The sequence below is a fragment of the Denticeps clupeoides genome, chromosome 11, assembly GCF_900700375.1.
Source record: "Denticeps clupeoides chromosome 11, fDenClu1.1, whole genome shotgun sequence".
Classification (NCBI taxonomy): Eukaryota; Metazoa; Chordata; class Actinopteri; order Clupeiformes; family Denticipitidae; genus Denticeps; species Denticeps clupeoides.
Window position 1 is genome coordinate 5,571,297 of NC_041717.1, and position 7,399 is coordinate 5,578,695.

At 42.9% G+C, this 7,399-nt stretch overlaps 1 protein-coding gene across 2 annotated transcripts in view; it reads right to left on the reverse strand.

Moving 5' to 3' along the window:
- The window catches only part of trpm6 (transient receptor potential cation channel, subfamily M, member 6), a 64,356-nt gene that overhangs the window by 14,574 nt on the left and 42,383 nt on the right, over positions 1–7,399 (reverse strand). The window lies entirely within an intron of this gene.

Below are 7,399 nucleotides of genomic sequence, written 5' to 3' on the forward strand. Positions count from 1 at the left end.
GTTACAATAGCAGCAGAAAGGGGCAGTGGGGAAATGGGGCGTAAAAAGTGAGGACCCTGGCATAGTCACAGGCAACGCGTCAAACATGGCCATTGCAGCATAGCTTGCCGATATGACAAATTTAAAATGCTTTACCCACACGTTAAATGTAACTTCACAGCGCAAGCTAAAGTCGTTAGAAGAAGGGCTAGAAGAATAATAAGCTTTTTAAAATCCACACAGCATCATGTATATCCGCTCTGTTTTTACATTTTCAGTGGACGGAAGAATATCGCAATATACACAGTATCACAAGATCCTTGCCAATACACACCCCTACTCATTAGCATTTATATTGACAAATGATGTTCTGTTGCTTTTTTTTTTAAATAACACAATATATTAAATATATTTTTAAAAGTATGTTTTAATGTCTTTTTAGGCCTATAACAGAAACGAAATTCATGCATTTCACACACAATGAAGTACTGTAATTCCAAACATCTCTGTTTATGAGTGTTTGTGTGTGTGTGTGTGTGTGTGTGTGTGTGTGTGTGTGTGTGTGCGCATATGTACCAATACAACAAAAAAAAACAGTGAGGGGGACTGCTGTAGGTTTTTAATCCTTGAGATTAACAACTCATTTTACCTCAGCCAAAACAAAAGGGGGAGATGACAAATTATCTGCCACCCCTCCCCGCCCCCAACAAAAGTGATTTTATTAAGACTCCTGGAGAGAGACATCTCTTACTGCAGATATCCACGCACACATCAAAAGAAAAGGTCTTTTCTGAGGGGGTGAGGCTACATTCTATACATCTTACTCCAATGGAAGACTCCTACACACCTTATCTTCCGCCGCATGCCCCAACAAACAGCGTAATCTGGTGAAAACAGTTGAAATGATGAGCGCAAAGACCAAACGAGCACTCCACAAAAACCTTTGTTGGTGAAGACACAAACATCACCCCCACCCATGCATGAGGTGTCACGAGTCCCGTGAACACATTCTAATTGCACATAAAAGGTCATTATCATTATTCGGATTATAATATTCTTACAGCATCTTACGTTAAACTGCTTAAATGCGTAATCTTGTGTGTGTGTGTGGCAAGAATTGTTGGTTTTGGTAAAACATTCGTATGGTCAAATGCTCTCTAATCCCCCTCCTAGACTCAGGATTAAACGGGGGAGGAGCGTGAGGGAGGGAGAGGTTAAAAACATGAGTCCCTATTCTACACCCCCCATCTACACACAGACACACACACACACATAAACAGCCCCTCCTCCCTGCCGCTGAAATCATACAATCGACATCTCAAGATTAACAGCGCTTAGCTGCACCCATGCACAAGAGACAGTAAGAGGATCTATTGAGAAGCCCGGTCCCCCTCGCCCCTCTTCACCCGCCCGGGGTTTCAGACCAACACAAGCCCCGAAGATGAGCCGGGGGTCCGCTGACCCCGCGCCGGCCACTGCTGTGGTGTTAGGGGAGGGGCTGTGACATTTGTAAGTGCAAGTGAGGACGTCCAGAGGCTTTCAGAAACTCCTTTTGTCACCATGGTTCATTGAGGCCACTTAACACTCATTCTGAACAGCGACAATGCACTCAAACCCTTTCACTCTTCGGATGCCGCTTTTTGTCGCAGTTACAACAGAAAGCCTTTCAGCCGCTGATTTGCTGATAAAGAGCAAAACAACTTTGCTTTTGTCCTGTGAGCTCATGACAAATGTCTACTAAACATACACATTTCAAAGGAAAACCAACATAAGGTGTCAAGATGACCCTAAAAGGCACAAAAAGCCATGTGCACCAGCCATGCACTTTACATACGTGTCTTTAGAAGAAGTGAGACTTCTCCTGCATTATGCATCTGAGCATCCACTGCATAAAACATAGTTTCCTTGTGTCACAAGAACATAAAAGGAGTTTTTCAGAGTGACTCTGATGATGTGATTAGATACCCCACCCCCCCCCCCCCCCCCCCCCCCCCCCAGCATTCCCTAACCCTTGTCCCGTGAATCCTTGCTTTATATCTACCCCCAAGCCCACTGTTATGAAATAATAATATTGTCCTATCCTATCCAATGGCCTATTAACATACAGTCTCTATTTATAGTATAGTTTTATCAAAATGGTTTGACAGTTTTAAATATATTTACTAAAGTGATAATTGTGTTATTTTTTACTTGAATGCACATTAAAGGAATGTTTAAGTGTGGTCAACACTGGTTCGGTTGGGATTTTACATAAACCTCTTTTGATGATAATTTGATAATAAACAGTATTGTGTAGTGTTCACTGAATGTTGCGTATTCAGTTATGGAAGTTAAAACTTCAAATTTGTTCATTTGTTATGAAACTCATATCCTTATCAGTTCTTTAGTATAATAAATATATTTAGAGGCGTTTGAGCCGTGCTTCTGCATTTCTCCCTCCTCCTGCAACACATTTTTGAGGTGTTGGACCAACCATCAGTGCAACATCAGAACTCCTCTCGTGGATTCTCCACGTCTTCAAATGTTTACTTGTTAGATATAGTAATCATTAGATGTTAGATGTTCCATCAGGAGTTATGACTGAAGGCCATATTGCGTGATTACATCAACCATGCAGCGATGGTCCTGTCCTCTGGATCATCATGGAGACAAAATTGTATGTTTCATAAAAAGACAAATTCACGAACTTTACATTCTGACCAAAAAAACTTGGCAGTGAAATGTTACTAGCTATATGTTATGGGGGTTTGGTAACAACAATAAAAAAGTGCGTTGCGTGTTGTAAATATGAAATGTTAATATGAAATGTTAATTCGATTTGCACTTGCCAGCGGTACGGGTGGCGCGTTCAGACCTTCTGTCTGTCCTCCGCAGCACCGAACTTTGGGGAGAGCCCCAGCCTTACTGTAACTGTGGGACCCACTGGGCACAATTTCTCCTTTGTCTGTTGTTTGGCTTGTAAGACAATCGGCCTATAAGCTTGTCTGTAGTCTACCAAAACAACAATGGAGTCTTGTATCTGCGCAGCATCCTTTGTCTGTGCCAGTGTGCTTTGTTATCAAGTTGCCATATTCTCTTTGGCCCTTTGACTTTCCCAGCCAGCAATAATGCGGTAATGCAGAGAATTTAAAGAGAGAGAGGGAGAGAGGGAGAGAGACCAACACAAAAGTTGGCGGAACGGTGAGGGAGTTTTACGTCAGACATCCAGTGTTACCCAGCTTCCCTCCGTCTCTCAAGGATGCAGTGAATTATTCAGACCGGGCAGCGGCTTGTTCCATTACCTCAGACTCCCGACAGCCGCCTGCCCCCTCTGAGGTTTGCACCGGGCGGCCGTTCACCGCCGCCATCACAGGGGCGCCAGCCGGCCAATGGGAATGTGTTAAAATGAGCCCGAGCAAAATCTGTTATTTTGGGAATTGGTCAGGTCACTCTGATACCGGGGAATGTATTCGGTGTCTACTAGTAGATTGAAGATGAGCCCATCATTTTACAACAAAAGGCTCCTCAGGAGGATGTAGGGGTCAGGGCAAAGAGCAGAAGATGTACTGTGCTGTTTTTTTTCCTGGAATTTTGGTAGGTCATTTTGGTGTATCCCCGTATGCTGTGATCAATGGTTTTCCCCCAGCTGCAGCAGGGATCCCTTCGGTTCACCGCCGGATGCTTAATATGAACCCTGAGAGCCCAAGAACAGCCACTGCAGCAGACCACTCCAGACCTTCCTGGTTCCATGCTGTCACACAACTCAATTGCCAATTGACAACAACTAGGAAAGACTTCTTTCTTCTTCATTCATGCAATATAGTTCTATCTTATTAAAGGCTAGGATTCAATGGTAGCTGATCAGAGAACAGCATTGTTACAGTAAGAGGAGCAGAACCCTCTCCAATGTGTGGGATGTGTCATTTAGGGCTATAAAAAGGTAGCAAAACATTAAATGCCCATACGTACATTTATTTAGCCCTGAAAACAAAATAACAAAGATAACCTTTTGAGATTCAGCAAGTGTTTGAATATCTCGTTAAAACAGCCCAAGAAATAGTGCATTTATTATCTTTCATAGTAAACTGTGAATAAAGCAGAATTCCATTGAAAACCATCTGATCACCAACCATGACTTCAATTTAAATAAAGTGAAATCTATCAGAATCCCTGTTCACCTATATGATGAAGTGATTGTCATTGTGAAGCACACCTTGGTGGCTCGGGAATCGAACCTTCCGATTACCCACCAGGCTACCGCTGCCCAATTGTGAACTTCCTCTTAATTTCACAGATTCACCCATTTCTTGAATGAAAGTGTTTTTGATGCATTATTGAGTGGTTGTGGGCTGAATGTATATGGAAACACCGTGTGCATCACACTTGTGTGTGTGAGATGTTTTGTGGGATTCAGGATGTGTGAAAGCAGCCAATCATCAGTCAGCCCCAAGTTCGTCTTCTGTGTGACAGAAGTAATGACACTCTGGCTGGGTAATTAACAATGTTGGGCAAATTACTAGTACCTTAAACGGCATCAATTTAAGGTACTAGCTACTTCTTTCAAAGAGTAACCGAGTTGCAGCGTTATTAAATTAACAAGTTACAGGGACAGTAAATTAAAATGTTGAAGTATGTCAAAAATGTGGAGGGCGTGGCTCCTTCTCGTCCTGCGTTAGCCGCACCGGGTTTGATGTGCTATCAACTTCCACGTCCTCCGCCGCTAGTTTTGATGAAGCGTGAGGTGATGAGAGAAGCTTCATCAGATTCTAACTGCTCGTGAATTCCTAACTTTAATTCCTACTAGGCAAAAGTCATTTTTACCGTAAAATCGCTACTTTGGAAGTCGCCATCGCCGTGTCTCTCCTGCCCGCGGGTGTGTTTGTGTAAGGACCCGCGCACCTCGGCCTCTGGTTGGCTCACCACGAAGTGGTAACGTATACCAGTGCTATCGTAACATAGGAACAGATACATGGTGCCAAAGAAACAATCCTCTGTCGAGACATATTTATTGATTGATTGAGTATTCCTCTCATACAAGAAAACGTTACATTGCCACTACACCTAAAATAATCTGTTCAGGAGGATTGTCCCTGGGTCAATTTCTTCTAATGAATAGTGCAGTAGTCCAGCGTAAAACGTGGAATGTTGAAAGGAACCAAACTCTGAATGCCTTCCAACATGTTACATGCATTTTACATGTGGGACAGAGCAGAAGACTTCACATGCAGCTCCATGGTCTGTAGGCCATGACATGCACAGATGCTTCTTCTCACTACAAGGCAGCAGTGTCAACCATTTCACAAACAGGCTGGAAAACAGTGAGGGACGTTCAGATCTCCACTCACTGTTCCATCCGTTTTACACACAAACGGCAACTCTGCATGATCTAAATTGTACTTTACTACAAAATTAAGTAATAAATCAGGCAATCTGCTTAATTCTTCTCCACAATACATACATTTCTGTAGATTCCAAGCTCTACACGCCATGTACTTCTTTGACAAAAAATGAAAAATGAATCAAATCGTAATAGAAAGTTGTGATGTCATGGAAATTATAATGATTTATTGAATATAAAAAATGAATAATGTATTGACATAGGAGCGCTCGTGCAGAGGAGAATAAGTGTGTAACACTGTGTGAGTTGTGCATGTGAATAAGCACACAGTCTAAGTTTGGACTTTTTTTTTTTTCGTCTGCTATATTTCAAGGTGACACTACATGGCTCCTTCAGGGCTTTCTTTCCAATTCTTTTTGGGATTGAAATTATGATGAAGTAATTTTTTCACAGAAAATTGCCTCTGTCACTTGTGGTATCTCTCTGTAAATTTCTCAAGTGTATTTTCCATGCTCCCCCCCCCCCCCCCCCCCCCCTTTCCCTTTCTATGCAGAAGACTAAGACACCAAGCAAAAATTATTACATTCTTTATCATAAACAGGAACAAGTTACTGTTTCCACTCCGTTTGGTCAATTTACCGACGGAAACTGCTAATAAACCTTTGAAAACAATAAATAAATACAAATGTATGTCAAGTCCATTCCCAAAAAATAATAAATACATGTATCACCTACATATCACAAAGACCAGCAAAAATTTCAACACGCCAGGGGGAAAAATGTCTTTACACGTGAAAACACCTGCTTATTTCTGCATGGAAATGTAAAAAGCGCATGTCATTTGAAAGTTAAAGGGGGATTCCTCAGAGACAGCGTGCCCTAATTCTTATTTTCAATAAGAAACTTGTCTAATTATATTTAAGTTAACTTCCTGATGGTCGACTCAAGGGCAGAAAAGTTGAATAAATATGTGCCAGCCTTAAAAAAAAAAAAAAAAAACACAAGGCTACCCTTTCATTTCCATTCCAATCTCTCTCTCTCTCTCTCTCTCTCTGTCTAAATATATCCCTTTTTCATTATTCTACTGTAATAGAATAGCATCTGTTTTGATGCTCCATTTCCCCACTGAAATCCCCGGTAAGGGACGTGAGCGCGGCTCTCGCCCTGAACAGAGGTCGCTGCAGACCTCGGGGTCGTGGCCGAGCCGCACCTGCCTCACCTGAAGAGGGGACTGGCGTTGGCCTGTCGGGGGGCGGGGCGCGGGGCGGGGTGTTGACGAGAGGAGACAGAAAGGAGGGTAAGCGAGAGACGTGGGCCGTGAGTCAGTGAGGAGGGACCTCTGGGTGCCGCCGCCGCCGATTTTTCTGCTCGAGTAGCTTTTAGACACCATATGGCCGCGGAGAGCCACAAACCATTCATTTCCATTCCGCAGTCCCAGGAAAACGCCGGATTATCAACATAAACGGTGCCTTGATGCCGTTCATTTATTTATTATTACTTAAACAGGATCTGTAGGTAATCTTGTTCTTTAAAGGGCGGTTTGCTTTGTGTGTAATATTTCTGACAAATCCTTCCCGTTTTGGGGCTTGTGTGCCCTCAGCATTGCACACTGAACACCATCCATTTCTGGACAGAAGAAGAAGGGGGGAAAAAAGCTTTCAGCAGAATCCCCCCTCTCTATTACGGTGGCTCAACAATGTCTGTTCGGAAAGTCTAGGCTTTTGTCATGCCTGCTTTGGTCATTACATCACAATTATGAAGCTGTTCATACAGGAAAAAATGGGAAATGAAAAAAAAAAAGACAAGATGTAGGTCACTGGCAATGTGCTCGGGGCGATTTGTCTCTTTCCTCTTCGTTCATATCCACAGCTCTTTCTTCACAAGCCCCATTCAAAGGTAGAGGGGGACGTAACACTCACATTCTCATCAAAAATCATGACAAATTAATTGAAAACTACAGATTATTATCACAACTAAATGAAGCTGATTACGATTCAAACAATGGGGGTTTGGGGAGTGAGGACGACGTTGGACGAGTGCGGTCCAGCTACAGCAGTAATGAGTGTCATCACGGCATCCCTGTCCGGAGGGAAATAAGAAGGC